The sequence below is a fragment of the Artemia franciscana genome, chromosome 13, assembly GCF_032884065.1.
Source record: "Artemia franciscana chromosome 13, ASM3288406v1, whole genome shotgun sequence".
Classification (NCBI taxonomy): Eukaryota; Metazoa; Arthropoda; class Branchiopoda; order Anostraca; family Artemiidae; genus Artemia; species Artemia franciscana.
The window spans coordinates 5,663,201-5,686,336 of NC_088875.1; the positions used below are offsets into that span (position 1 = coordinate 5,663,201).

Consider the following 23,136-nt stretch of genomic DNA (forward strand, 5'->3'; position numbering starts at 1 on the left):
TAATTGCAAGAAAGCTAAACCGAGAAAGCCGTGGATAAATGATGAAATTTTGAGTTTAATAAGACAAAGAAATAAGTTGTATTGTCAATATCTTGATAATCCATCTGAAATGATTTTAAATGAGTTTAAAGAGTTGAGAAATTATGTAAATAATTCAAAAAGAAATGCAAAGAATGAGTATTATTTAAACCGTTTGAAGATTAAGGAAGGTAATATAAAAGATACTTGGAGAATTGTCCGTGTAGTGATAGGATGTGAAAAAAAAGATATGTGTATAACCAATTTAAAAACTAGTAATAGAATTATTCATGATAAATTGGAAATAGCAAATTACATGGGTGATTATTTTTCGAAAATTGGTAGTGTTATACAGAATGAAGTGTCTAGAGGTGGTTGTGCCGTCAACATTAACGTAAATCCTTCAAGCATGCAGAATGGGTTTGAATTTGTACCATGTAATGTAGAAAAAGTTGAAAAAATTGTTTGTAGCCTTAAATCAAATTCTTCTGGTGTAGATGGACTGAACCTAAAGGCTTTTAATTATGTGTCGGTGTATCTTTTACCGGTACTGGTTCATTTAATTAATCTCTCAATGGTTAAAGGGCATTTCCCGTCGGAACTAAAACGATCTAAAATCATACCTTTACATAAAGGTGGGGACCCCTCAGAACCCTGTAATTGGCGACCAATTTCCATTTTACCTTTATTTAGTAAAATTTATGAAAAAGTTATTTATAAACGATTGTATGATTTTTTGGATTCGAAGAAAATTTTGTAAAATGGACAGTTTGGTTTCAGAAGTAAACATTCCACTAGTCATGCAGTACACCATCTTTTAAGTTTTGTTGATAATGCATTTGAAAATAATATGATTCCTTTAACTGTTTTTGTAGATTTCCGTAAGGCTTTTGACACTGTTGATTTTAATACTCTTCTTAGTAGACTAAGTGGGCTTGGGTTAGGTAGTACTTGTGTAAAGTGGTTTTCATCGTATTTGCATGGCCAGACTATCAAAGTTGCTTTATCAGATATATCAAGCAGAGAGTTCGGTGTTAAGTATGGAGTGCCTCAAGGTTCCGTGCTGGGACCTCTACTTTATCTTATTTATGTTAATTCGTTGGCTTCACATGTTGGAGTTGAAGCGCTGACCTCTTTCGCGGACGACACTGCGATAACAGTAACTGGTAGTTGTTTGGTGCAGGTTGCACATAAGGCTAATTTGGCACTTGAACGTTTGCGCAGTTTTACAGTAGGTAGTTCCCTAGCAGTTAATGCATCTAAAACAAATTACATTATATTTAGTAGAACAGGTAGGTTACTTAATGATAATAATAACATTTTTTTTGGACATTTACCCATTAAACAAGTTTTTGAAATTAGGTATTTGGGGTTTTATTTAGATAATAATATTAGTTGGAAAAAGCATTGCAGTGTTATTGGTGCTAAAATGGCTAGGGGTCTAGGAATTTTGAGACGTGTAAAAAAAACTTTTCCGTTCAAGATTTTAAAAATCATTTATTTTTCCCTTGTTCATCCTTATATAGATTATGGTTGTGTTCATTGGGCTAGTAATTTCTTCTCTAATTATAAAAGGATCCAGATTTTGCAAAATAAAAGCATTCGATTGATTGCGGATATAAAAGAGCAGGTTGAATCCAAAACTACTGCTAGCTTTTCCCGGTGTAATATTTTAAATGTTGGTCAGACTCGTGACTACCAGGCATCAATTTTTGTGTTCCAGAGCATGAAACATATATGCCCTGAGTATTTTCATGATTATTTTTCCATGAATCAGGAGTACCATAATTATGATACAAGAAATTCACAACTTTTAAGCCATGAACAAAGAAAAACAGTTCGATCATCATATGTGGTTCGGAATCTGGGGCCTTCTGTTTGGAATAGTTTGCCGGCTGGCATCAGGGAGTCTGTCACTTTATATGGGTTTAAAAATAAATTGAAAATGTTTTATTTAAGTAATAGGTTTTGAAGGGCAGAAGGTTTTTGATGTCTTTTTTTTTGCAGTTTATTGATGTGGGGTGGGGACTGAATACCGGTAAATGATATTTAATATGATTATTTTGTTGTATTTTGTTCATGTGTATGTGTTGTTATTTTTTATATATAAGATAGGCTAGGTGGTTAATCATGAGATGTTATGTTTAGATATTTATTTATAAGATGTAAATCATAATATGAAATTGCAGCACAAGTCCTTAGGACTTTCTTTTTGCTGCAACAATTTATTAGTGTTGTCATTTTTTTATTTATGTTTGTATTGTGGATAAAATAAAACTTACCTACCTACCTTTTATGATTTTTCCATATTCAATTATAACTTCTAGGGACAATTTCATTTTGATCCCTTAAAAGCATGACCGTTCCTAGGGTTGGTGACGCCTAGGGCAAAATCATATTATATTATGTGGTTATATATGTGAATATATGATTTTATGTGTGAATTTTGCAAATATTTAGTGTATTCCCTGAGGCAATATATTATATATCCCAGTTTATGTTCATTGGTGATTGTATTGCTCATTGCAATGATTTTTTATTTATTTATTGCCGATGTTTCAAACAAAAGCACACTCTATAAGATACATGAAGTTTTCAATAAAGCACAAATGACGCAACAGACTTTAGACTTTTACGGCGAGGAGAGGGGAAAAAGGACAAAAGCCAAAGTCTTGTTTGAAGCCATTTTTCCTCGTTCTAAGTTTAACTTGAATTTTTACCTGATTAAAATCCCTATTGGCCTTATTTTATTGGAAGGTGGAAATTTGTTTTCATATAATGCATTTTTTTTTTCACAGGAAATTTTCACAGTTCGGTAATTATGTGTTATAGCGACCACAATCTATTCTTGATCTACAATGAAACTGGTTTTTTGTGTCCAATCGGTGATAATCAGCTTAGCCTGAGCGAAATAAAATGCTATGCAGGTATAGTTTGATTGAATATTTAATATATAGAGGTAGTTTGGTATTTAATATTATGTGTTCTGGGCGGCCTGCTTTCCAAAATTCTCTGTTATACTTTCCATAATTTTGTTACTAAACTATCATATTTTGGTATATTTCAATAGGATTATCCTAACTTTACCTTTATGGTGTGTTTGCTATAACACGTAAGTACCCGCAGTTCGTATCAGTACCACAGTTCGTATCAGTACCAATAAATCTATTTGAATCGTTCCATATTTTGACTAGCCTAGTTCAAAGAAGAAGTGAAACAAAATGCAATAAGGCTTGTTTTATCAGTTTTATAAAGCGCCTGAAGGCTATTTAATATTAACTGAAGATAATCATTATGTTGTCTGGAAGACTTGCACTGGTAACACGTTTGTGTTTGGACCAAGATTTGTATTCTAGCTAGGCTGGAAAAATCCAAACATATAGCCTACCTTTTCCGTTTGTTTCCTTTTTTACCTGGTCATCATAAGAATTTTACCTTAGATGCTTCAAACAAGAGCTAAGAACTCATAAGGCACTTGTGACGAGGCAAGAAGAGCTAAGAGCCAAGAGCTCATATGGTATGAGCTCTGACAAAATTCTAAGAACTAATAGATTGATTTAAAAGGAAAATCAGAGGCTTAATGAGGGTCGGGATTTAAAATAAGAGCTCTGAGTCACGATTTCCTTCTAAATATCAAAATTCATTAAGATCCGATAACCCACTCGTAAGTTATAAATACCTCATTTTTCTAATTTTTCCTCTCCCTTTAGCCTCCCATATGGTCGAATCTGGGAAACGACTTTATCAAGTCAATTTGTGCAGCTCCCTGACACGCCTACCAATTTTCATCGTCATAGCACGTCTAGAAGCATCAAACTCGCCAAAGTACTGAACCCCTCCCCCCAACTCCTCCAAAGAGAGCGAATCCAGTTCTGTTACAGCAATCACATATCTACGACATTTGCTTATTCTATCCACCAAGCTTCATCCCGATTCCTCCACTCTAAGCATTTTCCAAGATTTCCGATTTTCCCGCTCCAACTCCCCCAATGTCAACGGATCTGGTCGGCATTTGAAATAAGAGCTCTGAGTCATTAATTCTTTCTAAATATCAAATTTCAGTAAGATCAGGTCACCCGTTCTGAAGTTAAAAATACCACAATTTTTCTAATTCTTCCAAATTAACACCCCCAGCTCCTCCAAAGAGAACAGATTCGTTCCAATTATATCAATCACTTATGCAGAATTTGTGCTTATTCTTCCCATCAAGTTTCATCCCGATCTCTCCACTATAAGCATTTTCTAAGATTTCTGTTTCCCTCCTCCAATCCCCTATGTCCCCGGATCCAATTCGAGTCGAAAATGGAGCATCTGAGACATAAGATCCTTGTATATATCAAGTTTCATTAAGATCGTATCACCCGTTCGTAAGTTAAAAATACCTCATTTTTTCTAATTTTTCAGAATTAACCCCCCCCCCAAACTACCCAAAAGAGGGCGGATCCGTTCCAGTTATGTCAATCATGTATCTAGGACTTATGTTTATTTTTCCCACCAAGTTCCATCCCTATCCCTCCACTCTAAGTGTTTTCCAAGATTTTAGGTTTCCCCCTCCCAAATCCCCCCTAATGTCATCAGATACAGTCAGGATTTAAAATAACAGCTCTGAGACACGATATCATTCCAAACGTCAAATTTCATTAAGATCTGATCAACCGTTTGTAAGTTAAAAATAAGTCATTTTGTCTATTTTTTCGGAATTAACTGGCCCCCCACCCTCCCCCAGATGGTAAAACCGGGAAAATGACTATTTCTAATTTAATCTGTTTTGATCCCTGGTACGCCTGCCAAATTTCATCGTCCTACCTTACCTAAAAGTGCCTAAAATAGCAAAACCGGGACCAACAGACAGACCGACAGAATTTGCAATCGCTATATGGCAGTTGGTTAATACCAAGTGCCATAAAAACCTTCATAGATCCCAGTTCAGGATAAACAAATAGTAATACTTAACTCATCACCTTTTTTATGGTTTCTAGAAATTCAACAATCGCTTCTAGGACACATTTCATTTTGAGCCCTTGAAGGAGCTCAAAACAACCTATAGTAACCAATAGTTTAAAAACATGTTTCTAAAAGACTGTCTGAGGAGAAAAAATAGCTCATTCCGGATGGTAGTAGTTTTGGGCCTCATAACCTGTGAGGGGCAGGGTACCTTAAGGGTTATAATTTGGTATGGGATAGAGAAGGGCAACTGTCCATCCCCAGAACCCAGTTTCCCCCAGTTAAAGTTTAGCTACTTCAAAAACAATGGTCAAACAGTTCGTGGTAACGACCTGTAGTGAGGAGCGACCCGGCTCAATAGTAACCAAAACTCTAAAAAACGGAAATTTGTTAGCAATAGCTATATCAAAAGAATAGCATTTTAATGCTGATTTTAAATATACAAGTTTAATCAAGTTTATTCTTACCCAACAAAAGTTACGAGCCTGAGAAAATTTGCCTTATTTTAGAAAATAGGGGGAAACACCCCCTAAAAGTCATAGAATCTTAACGAAAATCACACCATCAGATTCAGCGTATCAGAGAACCAAACTGTAGAAGTTTCAAGCTCCTATCTAAAAAAATGTGGAATTTTGTATTTTTTGCCAGAAGGCAGACCACCGATGCGTGTTTATTTGTTCGTTTTTTTTTCTCAGGGGTGATCGTATCGACCCAGTGGTCCTAGAATGTTGCAAGAGGGTTCGTTCTAACATAAATAAAAAGTTCTAGTGCTCTTTTTAAGTGACCAAAAATTGGAGGGCACCTAGGCCCCCTCCCACGCTAGTCATTTTCCCAAAGTCATCGGATCCAAATTCTGAGATAGCCATTTTATTCAACATAGTCGAAAACCCTTATAACTATGTCTTTGAGGACGACTTACTCCCCCACAGTCCCAGTGGGAGGGGCTGCAAGTTAAAAACTTTGACCTGTGTTTACATATTTTATTTATTTATTTATTTTCTTTATTTCCCTAAAAAAATGAGGAGTACGCTACAATATAATATAAAGAAAAAAAACAAATGATAACACTTACAATCAAAACCTATCAAATATTGATCAAATACTTAAAAAAAAGATACAAAAACACTTGCTAAATAGTTTAGCCTATAAATCATGAAGAGCCGGAACTGTTACTAAAAAACGGAAATAAATTGTGGCCTAAAAGGTTAATTTTCGCCTTATCTTCGAATGTTTTACATTTTTTTCTTTATACGGACTACAGGATCCTTCACATTAAGCTTTAAAACAATCTCAGTGTTACTAAAAGAAAGGGGGAAACCAAGTAAAAATTTACAAAATTTAAAATAAGAAACTTTAATGGGCGAAAGATCAGAAGGTCTGAAATTTCGGAAGAGGATGGATGAAAACAATACGTGAGGCAGAGTAACAGCGCTATACATACGACCAAGGACGTCCCGACGGTAAAGACCCCGAAAACGAATTAAAAGACCAAATGCCTTGCGCAGTTTCATCTGAACATGCTGAACCAGGACTGGTTTAAAATCTCTTTTCGAAGCAGCATAAGGTAATCCCAAATAAGTGACTATTGGCGACAACTGAAAAATAACACCATTGCCGCAATCGAGAGTCGCTCTGACATTATCCTTTAAACAATTTACAAAAAAAATTTGACATTTTTCAAAACTGATAGAAAGGCCCAAACCTTTTAAACAATTAATTAAAATACTAAAATTAGAAACAAGACTAGACTTGGATCGGCTTAGAAGGATAATGTCATCAGCATATGCAATGTAAGACAGATTTCGAGATAATGAAACAAAGGAGCAGGAAAGAGAATTAAGGGCAGTAGCTAAACAAGAATTGAATATATAAGGAGAAATAAATCTTCCTTGTCTAATTCCTCTACCCACTTGAATTAATTTGGACTGAGATGAAGACAAACTCGGACAGATACGGATCTTTAAATCAGAATACCAAGAGCGAAGGACTCGTATGACAGCTAGGGGCAATCCAGCATGGATTAAAGTGAGCAGAGCCGATGCATGAGAAATTTTATCAAAGGCCCCTTTGATAAAAATCAAGAGGGCGTATAGCAGTTGACCAGAAATTCTCGCTTCTTCAATAACTTTGCTGAAAGATGCATGGGCGTGGTCACATCCCAAACCTCTCTTGAAACCAACTTGATTAGAACCAGGGTCAAGAATTTCAAGAAGATCCTTCAAACACAACTCAAACACTTTCCCAATCATAGAACCCCTAGTAATTGGCCTCCAGGAACTACAAGATGACAAGTCTTTTTTCCCGCTCTTAGGAATAGGCGTAACTATGCCAATATAGAATGACGATGGTACTAAGCCAGTAGTAAGTAAAAGGTTGAAAAATGCCAGTAGAGTAATAAGAAAAGAAGAAGGAGCAAGTTTGAGGTGATTAGCAAATAAGCCATCATGATCCTTAGCCGATTGCGCCTTCAACGTTTTGACTGCTCCGCGTAACATATCCTCATAAATCCTGTAATGAGTTGAAGAATTCTTCAACCTTTCATCTAATTGCAACACAACACTGTTAGAATCGTACGAAGTCGACAACTTAGAAAAATAATTTTCCCACTCTTTAAGCGATGGTGTGGAATTAGTATCAGGCATGTTAGTCCGCCTATTGCCTCGGAGAACATTCCAAAGGAGATTCTTGTCCTTGTCGTTATCAATGTTTGAAGAGGCTTCTTCTATGACCAGGTTATTATGACGACGGAGCTCCGCTTGGAATTCGGCCTTTCTCTTTTTCATTAGCAAGAAAACTGGATCCGAATCTCTAGTCTTACCAAGCGCCCGCCATTCCCAATACGCTTGTTCAGCCGCCTTATTAGAATTTACCAAAAAAGGATTGAGGCTCCAAAAAGGTTTCTGCGCGCCCAACCTTATCCTATTAGTAGGAAAAACTGCCGCAGCACCATACTTTAAGCAATGGATTAATTCAAAATAAAGACAATTAATAGTCAAAGAAGGATTACTGTCCATTGAATCCAAACTATCAGGGATATAAACTTTATCAATTAAAGTCCCAACTCTTTCTTGGTAAAGCGGTCAAAAATTTGGATTCCAATCAACCCGATCAAAAAATTTATGAAGCTTATTACCAGAAAACCGAACTGGGGAAGGACGAGAAGCCAAAGGGTGTATAAGGAACTGAAGATGCATGTGGTCACTAACGGAGAAATCTTCGATTACAGTAACCACAGGCAAAGGATCACTTGGGTTAGAGGAAAAAACATGATCAATGGTAGTTGTACTACCACTCCAATGAATATAAGTAAAATCCTGGGACTTCGGTACAACAGAAAAATTAGGAAGACAAGAAGATAAAATTGTACCCCTTTCATTTGCTATATTTGGATCACAGTTAAAATCACCTAAAATATAAGTACGCAAATTTGACTGTAAACTAGAGACAAAACGACGAAGATTAAAACAGCATTGAGTAAACGCATCAAAAGAAATATCATCATGGTAATCAGTCGGAAAATAACAATTAATTAAAACTACGTTTGAAAAACTACAAGCTAAAAAATTTGTATCAATTGCTAGAATAGTTGCATTAAGAGACTTGGGTAAAATAGTAGCTAAACCACCGGAGGGACGACCACCAGTCGGTGTAGCGGGAAGAGCAAAAATATCATGCTGAGTAGACAAACTAGAAAGCAGATTCAACGAATGATCAAGGAGGTGGTGTTCCTGAAGACATAATAACGATGATTTTTCATTAACAAAAACTATGAAGTACAGGTAATTTCTCTAACGCACCATTTGAATTAAAGGACTTAATACGAAGTAATACATTCATTTACAAAATTTCTTTAAAATTGGACACCTAAAGCTTTAAACTGGATGATCATTCGAGCCACAACTGGCGCATTTAACTGGCGCTTGACATGTGGAGTCTTTAGTCGTAATGTGATTACCGCTACATCGGGCACATTTGAAACATTTAGATTTACATTGATTTTAAACATGGTTAAAACTTTGACATTTAAAACAACACCTAGGCTGAATACGATCACTTTCCACTCGGAAAAACTCATAACCGAATTTGATGCCATGTGTGATGTAAAAATGCAGGTATTCTTCTGTTTGAAAAATAAATCGTACAGTTTGCGATTTTCCTAGCCGATTAAACTCGATTATACCCGGAAAGTCCAATGCGTAGGCACTAACATCAAAATCAATGTCCACACTCCTGATAATTCCAAAAAATCGCCGAGGCTTGGAAGTTATTATGCATTCAGGAAAATTAACCTTTAGATCACAACTGAGCTAACCTTGATAACCTTAGATCACAACTTATTTTTTTCTCTAAACTAGATTCGATACGCTCAATAGAAGAAAGTATTTTTTCAAGCTTTCGGGAATAATCATAATTAAGTTAATCAAGCCGGACGCTGATGTCAGGCTTTAATACTGGACATTCATTAAAGCTCCGTGGGACGATTACAGGCCATATGAACTCTTTCGAATCAAGTTCTATGATAACACGCATTATGTCCGAGGCAGTAGTCTTTTCAGCTGTTTTTCCTCTCCTTTCTTGCAATCTACCAGCTTTACGACACAGACATACGAGCAGCGTTTTTGCTACATTCAACTCCTCTAAACGATAGAATCCTACCATTGCGTTAGATATTTCATCAACACTTATTCCTGCTTTTAACGAATCAAGAGCAAAGAATAATATCGAATTAAGTACGACATGCGAAATTCCTGCCTCTGACACAAAAGTCTTATCAAAATCGCATGCATTGACTGGCTGGCTTGTGACGTCAGATATATTGTCACTTGCAATTACTTCATTGGAATGGTTTTTTGGTCTTGAAATAAACTGGATTGACAGGTCCACGCTTCGACTGCATGAATTTTCAGCTACGGAATTAGTATTAGCGGGAATAGATTTTTGACTGCTGATTATCGGGGATATACAGGGATTATTATTAGAGATACAAGATTCATGTACTTCATCGTTATTTGAACAGATTAAGCAAATCCAATTCGGTTTTTCTTTATGCTCAATTGGGGAAATGCCTGCACACTGTGGGTGAAACATCTCGAGACATTTTGTACATTGCAGGGTAATCCCCTTGCCACAAGATCGACCACAACCGGGACAAATAAATATTGACATTTATCACTCCTTAGGTCTGGGGTTAAATAAGAAAGGCCAAAAAAAATTTGAAATCGCCTTTAGCGCTCCATTAAGCTTATAATGCAATACAATCCCTTATGTAGGTCAATAAGTATAGTAGGGATTATGCGTCCCTATAATCCCTATTGCGAAATTTTGAGTTTCTTCACATAAAACTTACTGAATTAATAATGTCCATGCAATATCCAATTTAGATGTTGACACTTTGAACTCTGAACTGATATAGTAATGGTTATTGGTAAGTGTAAAGACGTTTTCAGAGGGATTTTTTGGTTGGGGGGAGTTGTTGAGAAGAGGGGGATATGTTGGGGAAACTTCCCATGGAGTATTTTGTCATGGGGGAAGAAAATTTCCATGGAGGGAGCGCAAGATTTTCTAGCATTATTAAAAAAAAAAAAAATATGAAAGTAAGATGAAGTTTTTTCATCTGAAAGTAAGGAGCAGCATTAAAACGAACAAAAATTACTACGCATATGAGGGGATTCCTCCCCTCCTCAATACCTCACTCTTTACGCTAAAATATTTTTAGTAATTTCAACAATTTATTCTACGGCCTTTGTGATTCAGGGGTGTTCTTAAGGAATTGTGACAAAACTTAAGCTTTTTTGTAAAGAGCGAGGTACTGCTGAGGGGGTAAACCCCCTCATATACCTGATATAAACATACGAATAAAAAAGTTCGTTACGTAAGGTAATTCGTAAGTTACGTATATCTTTTACTAATAAAAACGTTTGTAAAAAATTAAATGTTCTAGTTGCCTTTTTAAGTAACCAAAATACTGGGGGGGGCGACTAGGCCTCCTCCAATGCGCCTTTTTCCCCAAAATCATTCGATCAAAACTACGAGAAAACTATTTAGCCAAAAAAACAAATATGCAAAGTTCATTTTAATTATTCATCTGAGGAGAGCCAAAATCAAAACATGCATTAATTCAAAAACGTTCAGAAATTAAATAAAAAAACAAGTTTTTTTAACTGAAAGTAAGGAGCGACATTAAAACTTAAAACGAACAGAAATTACTTCGTATATGAGAGGGGCTGGTCCTTCCTGAACGTCCCGCTCTTTACGCTAAAGTTTTTTACTGTTTTAAAAAGTAGAGTTGAGAGAAAGTGTCAAACTTTAGCGTAAAGAGCGGGGCGTTGAGGAGGGACCAGCCCCTTTCATATACGAAGCAAATTCTGTTCGTTTTAAGCTTTAATGTCGCTCCTTACATTCAGTTAAAAAAAACTTGTTTTTTTTATTTAATAAAACTAAGGTAAGACTGCATAATTCAAGCACCCAGAGAAACGGGTTATTTTTATTTAGTATATCTTTGCTTTTGTGCTAGGCTACCACATGATTCATTTTTCAATTTTACGGTCATCTCGTTTGATTTGGGGAAATTAGCTAGAACTTTGCCCCCTTCCCCCTAAGGATTTTGACAAAATTACACCACTGACCTTAATCTGAGTGCAAAAAATAAATAAAAGGAATTTATTGTGAGATGCCAAAAAAACTGGGGGGCTGCCTCCCCTACCCAGGCCTAGAAACGCCACTTTGAAGGAATTAAAAAAAAACCTGGACCCTTCAAAAAAAGTTGTCACAGCAAAATAAAAAGTACGCCGTTAAAATCACCATTTTTGAAAACCCACACAAGAAACTTACAGCCCCTACCTTGAACAACAAACAAAATCATATTTTCGAATGGGTTAGCTGACACCAATATACTCTTTTTGTTCCTTTTTACTGACAGGGTACCAAACTATTATATAGTTGTTTAAGGCTTTGCTTAAAAGCTAAATTTCATATCTAATTTGTTTTCAAATATTTTCACCTTAACATCATAGTCAAAAAACTACAGACAAGGCTAAAAGTTACCCATTGGTGCCACATTAAGTACTAAAAATGGAGTTTGTCGCAGAAGCGACTAATGGATTTGAAAAAAAAAACAACATAAAAAGCCATCGAATGAAGCATTCATTTTGATCCTATTTAAATTTTGTTGTAAACTGCAAATTTTCCCAAATTCTTTCTGACAGCCCTTGACTTTTATTACATAATAAACAAAATCATAAGCTTTTACAGATATAAATCACTACGCCAGGGAAAAATTTAAATTTTGCTAACACTTAGCGATTAACTACATAAACATTCCTAAAGGCATCCAAAATTAGAAATAACAATAAAAAAACCTATACAATTGTTTCCCACCCTAATGAAAATAAAAACGAAAAAGGAAATAAGACAAACCCCTTCTCTCAAACACCCATAGGGTAACAAACCTCATCCAAATACAACTTCCTCCACCCAAAACCCTTCAACCCGCTCTTCCCCCCAGTCCACTCCTATCCCCCCAAATAAAAAAAAACTAAAACTAATTCCCCTACAATTACTGTTTTAATCTTTAAAATCTTTTAATCTTTATTGCCAAAAAAACAATAAGGTATATTTTCAGTGGTGTAGCCATGGGGGGGGGGGCAAAAGCGAAGTTTTTTTCTAAAATAAGTTACATGTGATTTTCTTAGGTACTTGTATGATCCCAACCACACCCAAGAAGTTATATCTGTTTGATGGGAGTAAGACCGGTTTGTCTCTCAGCATTTGGTTATAGTTAGCTTAGTCTAAGTGAGATAAACTACGATACAGGTATATTTCAATTAAATATTTAATATATAGAGGTAGGCTATGGTCAGTATGCAATACAAATACCTTTACTTACATTATGGTGGTGAGGGGATAAGCTGGCATTTTTTTGCCATATTTACTCACCTTATTCTTATGCTTCAAATAAAAAAATTGATTGGAAAAAGATTATCCAGAATAAACCATTATTATCCAGCAAATTCTTACTAAAAAAATAACAATCAACCTTCTTACTGTCTTTCACAATACCGCCCAACACCTGAACAGGTAATAGATAACTATTTGGATTCAAGATTTTCCTCTAGCCTCAGGTATAGTCCAGCCTATTGCAGCACTGCCAGCATAATAAAATTATACCGTTTCTGGTATACTTTAAGAGTTCCTGGTAGAATGCGGTACGTTTGGACATTTTTTGGTACAATACATACTTTCCGATACATTTTTTTCTTTCTCCTTTCCAAGTCAAATATTTGTTCGTGTTTTAGTTTTATTGAAAATTTTCTCCTTATTACGGTAGATTTTTAACTTGCTGTTCAGAGGGTTCAAATTATTCCCTTTTGGTACAGTTTATGTCCGGAAACTGGAACAGCGCAGTTCCACGCATTGGCAACACTGCGATGTACTAAAAATCAAACTTGGTAAGTTTCTTTTGTGGGCAGTTAAATAAGAATTAAAAAAATATATTCTATATACCGTATGAGCAAGGATGACACCCCCTCCCCCCACTGATCGTAGCTGCATCTTTTAAAGGACAAAACTCGGTCCTTAATAACCAAAAACTTATCATTTTGTAGAAAAATCGAAATCAAAAGTACACAATTGGAACCCTCAATGCCGAAAACTCCAAACGTGTCCCGGCTAGAACCAGGGTCATTTCCAGCCTTTTTTTTGGAGAGGGGATTTACAAAAGGGTTTTTTTTCGTGGGGTTTGCATAAACTTGTTTCAGAAATTTGTTTATATTCATTTTATTACGTTTTTACACTACGGAAAAACATTTAGGGGGGGGGGGTCAAATCCCCTGGATACGGCCTTGGACAGAATGTAACCCGGCTTAACTACTAATATAATTCGAAACCAGATATTAAGCTCATTCCCCACTTTAACTACAACAATTTTGTTCTTGTACAGATCCCTTTATATTAACAATCATGTCCGGTATGTAATTTTTTTTTTATGTGCACACTTATGTAGGTGATGTGTGCTGTATAGGTACGTTATTTTTCTGCTCTTCTATGGTTTTAGTGCATGGCCGAAAACCAAAATAATTTCCAACCGAATTATTTTAAACAAAATAAATGCCCAGAGGATATAAAACATCACTAATTAAAAAGCCAGAGAAGTAAAAGGTGTCAATGGGGGAGCCAAATTTTTATCAGTGTCCCTTCCAGAACATTAATTTTATATCTGCTTTTACAAGCTGAGATCAAGTTCTATCCCTGAACCGAATCAAATTTAAAAAATTTGGTGTATAGGGTTTTTAGATTTAAGATACGTTGAAAATTACTTGAAAAGGGGAATTTTCTCTAGGCAAGTGTAATTAAATCTTTGCATGAAAAAAGTCTAACTTATATCAGAATTTCCGGTCTTATCCTTTTGGTTCAAAATACAATTAATGTTAAACCTTAAAATTTACCTTAAAGTTTGGACTCTATTTCTCAGAATAATGATGACGATACACTAAGATTACCACCGCAGCGAAGAAAAATTACCAAGATTCCGACTAAAATTCACAAAAGGCAAAGAAACCCTGCTATTTACGCTAAAGTTTGACTTTTTCTTTCAACTCTACTTTTTAAAACAGTAAAAAAAACATTAGCGTAAAGAGGGGGCGTTGAAGAGGGAACAGAAGGAGAACTATTACAGCATTTTTATTGCGGGAGGGGGCATGAGGAGAGCCACAGCCGGATAGTCAATGGGCATGAACTATTCTTCAGGGAAAAAGAGTGGCAGTTCTTCAAGACTGGCAACTTCAATTTACTTATATTCACGTTAAGTATTAAATTTATCATATAGGGTTTATATTACGTAAGTAATTTACTTTCAACTACCACCTGTACTTTATCTTAATAAATATGCAATTTTAAAAACTACAAAATGATAACAAATTTTTGATTTTTAATTCAGGTAAGATTCTAGTTGATTGACTTCTTGCTATCTCGAAAAGGGCTAAGATTAGGAAAATGAAACTTTCAGGGATGAGTCTAGAGGCTAAAATATATAACTAAAGCCTCTGCCTTTAGTTCTGAAAATGCAATTCCTGTTATTTGAGTAGAATTTTGAGCCATATCAATGTTGCTTTTTTTTATTTAGGAAATGTATTTGCATATCTTTAAAACCTTATAAAATGGAATTGAGCAAAGTTATGAAGCTGGAAACAATTTTGTTGTACATAAATTAAGCAGAAGATCTATTTTGTAAGATTTCACTTTTATAACAAAAATATTTTAAAAGGTCATCAAAGGTCAGGGCCCTCTAGACGGAGAAGGAGTGGAGGTAGTTGCTTCAAAATAGAAGTCAATTAACTAGAATTTTACCTTATTTCAAACTACAAAATGATGATAAATTTAGATATTTTATGTCAAATTTGTATCACAATATTGCCATCACAAATATGAGCCAAAGCAGAGATTGGACCACTAAAAACATTACAGAATACATAAGTAAACATACATGCGCAACAAACAAACATAAATTAAGTAGTACAACCAGCTTTTACTAAGGCTGTCAGCAATGAATTCGTGCAGACTCTACTTGTGTACTGTAAACATTTTCGGTTGGACGATGGTGAGTTTGATAAGCTTGGATTCTTTGCCGTTAACATTAAAGTGCATACCTTCCCTTCCATTTCCATAAAATCCAGTACCTATCATAGGATATGAAATCTCACAGTTCAACTTCTACTGAAGACTGAACATAGTTCAGTCTTCAAATACATTTCGTTCCGTGAACTAATAACCTTTTTCTGGATTTTAAGCAAAGCTGTTTGGCAAGTTTTTATGAACTTATTTTACAATCTCTCGACAAACGAAGATCTCATACGAAACTTGTCTGACTAGTTTGTAGCAAGAAATTGACACGTCATTTAGGCATAAAAAAACTTTTTTTTTTGCTGAAAACAAGGAGCGACATTAAAACTTAAAACGAACAGAAATTACTCCGTATATGAAATGGGTTGTCCCCTCCGCAATACCTTGCTCTATACGCTAAAACTTTTAATTGTTTAAAAAAGTAGAATTGTGGCAAAGAGTCAAACTTTAGCATAAAGAGCGAGGGATTGCGGAGGGGCAACCCATTTCATAAACGGAATAATTTCTGTTCGTTTTAAGTTTTAGTATCGCTCCTTACTTACAGGTAAAAAAAATAGTCTTTTTCTATTTAATTTCTGAACGTTTTTGAATTAATAAATGTTTGATTTTGGCTCTCCGTACATAAATTATTAAAACGAAATTTGCATATTAATTCTTTTTTTGGCTAAATGGCTTTCTCTTAGTTTTGATCAGATGATTTTGAGAAATAATGGGTGGGGAGAGAGGCCTAGTTGCCCTCCAATTTTTCAGTTTTACGAACGAACATTCGTTTTTAACGAACGTTTTTATTATTAAAAAATATACATAACTTAAAAATTAACTTACGTAACAAACTTTTATATTCTTATATTTTAATTATGTATATGAGGGGGTTTGTCCCCACGTTAATACCTCGCTCTTTACACTAAATCTTAAGTTTTGTACAAATTCTTTAAGAATGACCCCTGAATCAGAAAGGCCATAGAAAAAATAGTTGAAATTACTAAAATTATTTCAGCAGAACCGCTCATATGCCAAATAATCTCTGTTCGTTTTAAATTTTAATGCTACTTCTTACTTTCAATTGAAAAAACCTTTTTCATGTTTATTTTTTCATTGTCTTTTTTTAATAGTAATGCTAGAAAATCCTGCGCCCTTTTCATTGAATTTCTCTTCCCCCGTGAAACATTCCTCCAAGGAAAGATCCTCCCACATAGCCCCCTCCCCTCAAACCCACCCCCCGAACCATAAAAATCCCCCCGAAAACGTCGCTACACTTCCCAATAACCATTACTGTATGTAAACATTGGTCAAAGTTTGTAACTTGCAGCCCCACCCCCAGGGACAGTGGGGGAGCAAGTCATCCTCAAAGACATAGTTATTATGGTTTTCAACTATGTGGAACAAGAAGGCAATCTCAAAATTTTGATATGTTGACTTTAGAAAAAAATTAGCTTGGGAAGGGGCCTAGTTGCCCTCCAGTTTTTTGGTCACTTAAAAAGGGCACTAGAACTTTTAATTTCCGTTAGAATAAGCCCTCTTGAAACAATCTAGGACCACTTGGTCGATACGATGACCCCTGGGGAAAAACACACAAACAAACAAACAAATAAACACGCACCCGTGATCAGTCTTCTGACAAAAAATACAAAATTCCACGTTTTTGTAGATTGGACCTTGAAATTCTTGCTCTTGGGTTTTCTGATACGCTGAATGCGATGGTGTGATTTTCGTTAAGATTCTATGATTTTTAGGGGTGTTTTCCCCTGTTTTCTAAAATAAGGCAAATTTTCTCAGTAAATTTTGTAGACAAAGACTAAATTTGATGTAACTCATACATTTAAAATCAGCATAAAAATCCGATTATTTTGATGAATCTCTTAGCATTGAATTCTCGTTTTTTAGAGTTTCGTTTACTATTGAGCCGGGTCGCTCCTTACTAAAGTTCGTTACCACGAACTGTTTGATTAAGCAGTAAGAATATAATTTGGAATTCCGATATGTATAGGCAATCACTTTACGATAGAGGTGGCGAGAGGAAAGTAAGAAGAAGGGGGGGGGGAGTGAGTTGGTAACAAGAGCCGTGGTATCCGCCGGGCGTGTCCCTTAAATTGCGGGGACAAGGTAGCCAACCCTCAACACTTTCCTTACTTTTCTCGTAAGGAAACCATCAGCAAAATGGGTGATAACCTAGTGCGGAATGCAGTACTGAATTTTATCTCAAGAGCTATGATAGCAGGTGTAAAAACAAATGTTTTTACTAGGCGAGGACTCGAGTTTTTCAACCGTGAAGTGATTTTAGAGGCAAAAGAAATTATCTATCGCAAGTCGAAATTAGGGGAACGTGTAATAAAACATGTAAAAGAAGAGGACAACCTGATGGACATTGCGATGATGTTCACTCGCTGTGCCAAAGAAAAGAGACAGCTTCTTGAGTTCGTTATTTTTGAGCCACAAGAAGTTCCCGCCTGCAATGAAGAGATCGCTGCTTGTATAGTGTCCACCGTCAACGAGATGAATCTTAAGTTCAATGGCCTGCTTGACCGTTTGAACCAGATACCATTACCGTGGCCTGAAGGCAACCCTGTTCATGCTCAAGCTAATGAGTCTACTCCTTCTCCTCCATCTTACTCAGTAGTCTTGAAAAACCCTTCTCCTACTGTTGCTACCGCAGAAGAAAGAAAAACTTCCTGTTGAATATTTGTAGTGATGCTTTGAATGATGACGATTTTGAACTCTGTCGAGGGAAGTAAAAATGACGCCTCGTAACTAAGAACAAATCTAAAGCAGCGGCACTAGCAATATCTATTAACGAGAAATCGTCTGAACAATGGCAAGCGTTAAAACTCCCACTTTCATCGGTATGATCAAGTTAATCCCAGCTCATATTAATAGTGACACGCTTAAGAGATTTATTCCGAATTGTGAAAAAGCTGATCAATGTGGCCAAACCAGATCCTTCAAATTATAGTTCTCATCCAGCAAGCATCTGAACCACACCATGAAAAACCCTCCTAAAATTGACTTGGAGCGGTACCCCATCGAGGAATTTATCTTTCTTCCAAAGCGCTGTTTTAACTGCCATAATTTTGGTGATATTTCTGCTACCTGTTCTAGCCAACAAATTTGCTCTCGATGCGGAGAAGGAGGTCATGGCTCTAGCCCCGACCAGTTCTGTGGAAACCATATGACATGCGCCCTCTGGAAATCAAAACGCCACACTTGCCATTCCTTCAAGTGCCCCACAATAATAAAAATCGTCAGTGAGCTGAAGCGACCCTATGTCTAATAGCACAGCCTGTCAAAATTACGTAATGGAACATGATCGGAAGAATCCCCAACAAACTTTCTTTCGGACGCCCCTCCGGTCGCTTGGCGATTATTTGCCAACCGTATATTGAAAGTAAGGTGTTATTTACAAATGATAATTTCTTGGCTATATCTTCTGACAGTGTCGCATTCTTCAATGTATATCTTCCTACAAACTACCATGATGATAAATCGGAGCGAAAGTTTATGAACGCAGTTCACAAACTAGCGAAGTGTCTGAAGTCTGTGACCCAGAGAGATTTGCAATGCGTAGTCATGGGGGACTTCAACTGCAACCTGCTTGACAGCACGTGTGCCCATAGTCAGCTTCTAAACGGCATCTTTGATGACAAACTTATCATCCTCCCAAAAGACAGTGATTACTCCTTCGTTCATAATTCTGGGTCCTATTCAAACATTAACCACACAGCCTGCTCTAAGAATACTAACGGAAGTGTAAGTGTTTAAAAGACGTTATCTTCGCTTATCATTTACCCCTACTTTACCCCTACCCTCTAAGCATAAAACCAGCTCTGCGTCAACCCAAGAACGACAAGTGGAAAGTAGTAAGTGAATGGGATAAAATTAATACTACTTTGTGTCATCAGGTGCTGAACTCACTTCTTGTAAAGATGCAAATCCCCTTCTATTTACTCCAAGTGCATTCGAATTTTGACACCGCAGATACGAGAGTACTCATCTATATATTCGTTGCCGAGATTACTCTTAAGCTCCTCTCAGTTAAAAAAAAAAAGCAGTTCCTACTAGAAAGGTTGGAATGAAAACAGAAATTCCCGAATTCTCGCAAAATCCGGCCCTAATTTAGTGTTGCAACGATGTTAAGTTTTGGTTTAGAATCTGGCAAGATTGTGATAGGCCCAAATCCGGTCCTGTTAACTCCATCAGTTTATGAACGAAACGAAAATTTGACAAGCAACTGAAAGCTCATCATACCAAATTAAAAGAAGAGTTTTAATTTGTATATTTTAATTAGAGTGCTCCTCCAGAATCGTAAGTGACCCAAAGCTAATCTGGAAAGCCCGGTTGAGCGAGCCAGGTGCCGGAAAACCCCATGATTCGATTAGACGTCTAATCCCTTCGCAAACCGACTAGAATCGATATTATCCACCCAGTGTGTCCCTGATTTTGTCGTTACTTACGGAGGCGTACATGAAGCTAGTTTAAAGCTGAAGAAGAAACATTCCCGTGGTGTAGACGAACTGTGCGCGCTAAATCTGCTACACGGTACCACTATGCTTTATTGAATATCTGACGCAGCTATTCCAGATTATTTTCACCACTGGTATAGTACCTGACTCTTTTTGTGTCGGTTTGCTTTCGCCCATCCTTAAAAAAGAGAAACCAATAGACCAATACTCTTTGTACAGGCCAATCACTGTTGCTCCAATGCTCTGTAAAATTCTAGAGATCTCAGTCTCAAAAGAAATTCAATATTCGTGCTGAATGCCTGACCACTAGTTCAGTTTCTGACCGGGTCTGGGTTGTGCTCATGCTCTCTTCAGTCTTGCCGCTATTCTAGCAGATTCTCACGAATCTGGTGACCTTATAGTGATTGGTGCTTTTGATGTGAGTAGAGCGTTTGATTCTTCAATTCACGCTCAGGCCCATTTAGCCGCTTACCAGCAAGGTATAAACCTCCGTGTCACTAGTGTAATGTACGATATGTATTGCCGGTTAAAAGCGCGTATAAAGATAGGTAACCGCATCACATCAGTGGTTATTCCAGTAAAGAATGGTGTCCGCCAGGGTTCATTATTATCGCTATGTTTGTACAATAACAGTGTTCTAAATGCCCAGGCATGAGTCAATGTTTCATGCATTTTCAAGAATATAAATGTGTCGCTACTTGTATATGCGGGCGATCTATTAGATCTAAGTCGGTCTATTAGGGGTATGCAATCAAATTTCTCGATCCTACTTGATGAATACCGAAAAATCAGCCTGGCTTTCAATACTTATAAATCTGCAGTTCTTTTTTTCAACGATAGTCCTTCTCAGCCTGAACACCTCCTGCTCGGTGGCGAGTCAATTAACGTTTCATCTCACGTCGTGTATCTGAGTCTACCCATAGGATGTAATCTTAACAAAACTCGTCTACTGTTCATCAAACACGTCGAGAAAAAACTCCACACCTCGTACGGGTCTATCGTCGCCAGCAGACTCCTCTTATGCCGAAAGTATCTCACGAATACGTATAACGCTGTCGCACTGCCACATATTCTACATATCTTGCCATTTCGGAATTTATTAACTGACACCCAAAACGCAAGCTCTGGTCCTTTTATTTTAGGTTCGCAAAGTTCCTGCTGCAATGCCCCTTGTGGACGAGAAATATTTATATGATTGATGAACAAAGGATTGCAGACCCCAGTATCACGGTAAACCGGTTGATTTCTAATTTCCAGGCAAAATGGAATCACCCCTGGCTTAAGTATTTCTACAGTTCTTGATTGTGTATGTTTCCATGTTGTGTTTTGAATTTCTCTCCGTTTTTCTTCATGTTTTTTTCTTTTATTTTTTTTCATTGTACTGTTTTGTTCCATGTGCAAAATATGGAAAATAAATATTTTACTTACTTACTTACTAAACACTATTCCAACAACTCTGTGCATCACTTCATGTGATTACAAAAAGATGTCTTAGCAAGTCAAAATGTAACTCCTTTAAATTATTAAACAAAAAAAAAAGAAGTTTTTTTATATGAAAGTAAGGAGAGACATTAAAACCTAAAACAAACAGAAATTACTCCGTATATGAAAGGGCTTTTCCTTCTCAATGCCCCGCTCTTTATGCTGAAGTTTGACTTTTTCTCTTAACTCTACAATTTAAAACAGTAAAAAACTTTAGCGTAAAGAGCAGGGCGTTGAGGAGGAAAAGCCCCTTTCATATACGGAGTAATTTCTGTTTGTTTTAAGTTTTAATGTTGCTCCTTACTTTCATTTTAAAAAAACTTGTTTTTTTTTGTTTAATTTTGTTTTTGAATTAATGCATGTGTGAGAAGTCCCTTTCTATTATTTATTTATTGCCTTGTATTATATTCTATAATATAACATACACTATACGCCATAGCTATACGACATATACGACATATACGTAATTATACGACAGGCTGACATCCTCAAATTCTTGTTTACCCATTATTTACCAGTTTTATTTTTAGACGGGTAACCTTCACCTACGATCAAGTTCAACAGGCTGACACCTTCAAACCCTTGTTTACCCATTTTTATTTCTGTCCGTATTTACCTTGAGCGTTAGATAACCTTCAACCTATAGTCAAACTCAAAGCTTTAATTTATTAAAAAACCGGACCGAAGAGGGCGACCCTTAAAAGCAAATGTTAGAACAATATTCGGGGAGTTCTGATTCACAATTTCTGGACGACAGATAGATATAACAACCCTGCTACTTATATTTGGCTTATCGTTTTTCCTCATGGACCAGCATTCTTTCTTGGATATTAGCTTTTCAATTAATACGAGGGACAGCCTGTCGTGTGTATTTACAAGATTTAACGTAAGTTTTTTTATTTCCAGATTTATACTTCTTTGCCCAAGCAAGTACTTTTCATCAACCAGAAAGAACTCTCCAGCTCAACTCCTTTCCATTTTATATTTCTTTACCTGTTTTTACATACTCCATCTAAAATAAAATTCCTTGTCTTGAGAGATTGTGACTTATAATAGGCCTTAGGAAACAGAGAGACTGTTGCCATAGTAGATAGAAAAGTGAACCTATTTGCACGTTGAATACTAGTGACACGCTACCATAATTCAAAGCACTAGTATTTGCTTACTCACCCCATAGGGTGGGACCTTACACATGTTTTGATCTTGGCTCTCCACACATAAATAATTAAAACAAAATTTGCATATTAATTTTTTGGGGCTAAATGGCTTTTTCATAGTTTTAATCGGAAAATTTTGAGAAAAAAGAGCAAGGGAGGAGGCCTAGTTGCCCTCCAATTTTTTGATTACTTAAAAAGGCAACTATAACTTATAATTTTTTACAAACATTTTCATAAGTTAAAAATATACATAAATTACGAATCAAATTACATAGCAAGCTTCTATATTTGTATGTTTTTATTGCATATATGAGTTTGCTCAACCCTTGTTGATACTTTGCTCTTTACATTAAAGCTTAATTTTTTTTTCAATTCCTTAAGAATGACACCTGAATCACAAAGTCCATAGAATAAATAGTTGAAATTACTAAAAATACTTTAGCATAAAGAGAAAAGTATTA

The 23,136-nt window shown here is 36.2% G+C and overlaps 1 protein-coding gene across 2 annotated transcripts in view; it reads right to left on the reverse strand.

The window, feature by feature from the left end:
* The window catches only part of LOC136034435 (zinc finger protein ZFP2-like), a 163,926-nt gene that overhangs the window by 79,993 nt on the left and 60,797 nt on the right, over window positions 1-23,136 (reverse strand). Inside the window, exon 1 of one of the 2 annotated variants that reach the window (XM_065715610.1) lies at window positions 12,898-13,017. The exons of the other annotated variant lie outside the window; for it this stretch is intronic. The gene's annotated coding sequence lies outside the window, so the exon portion shown is untranslated. Of the gene's footprint in view, window positions 1-12,897; window positions 13,018-23,136 lie in introns of those variants that run through there. 2 annotated transcript variants of the gene reach the window in all.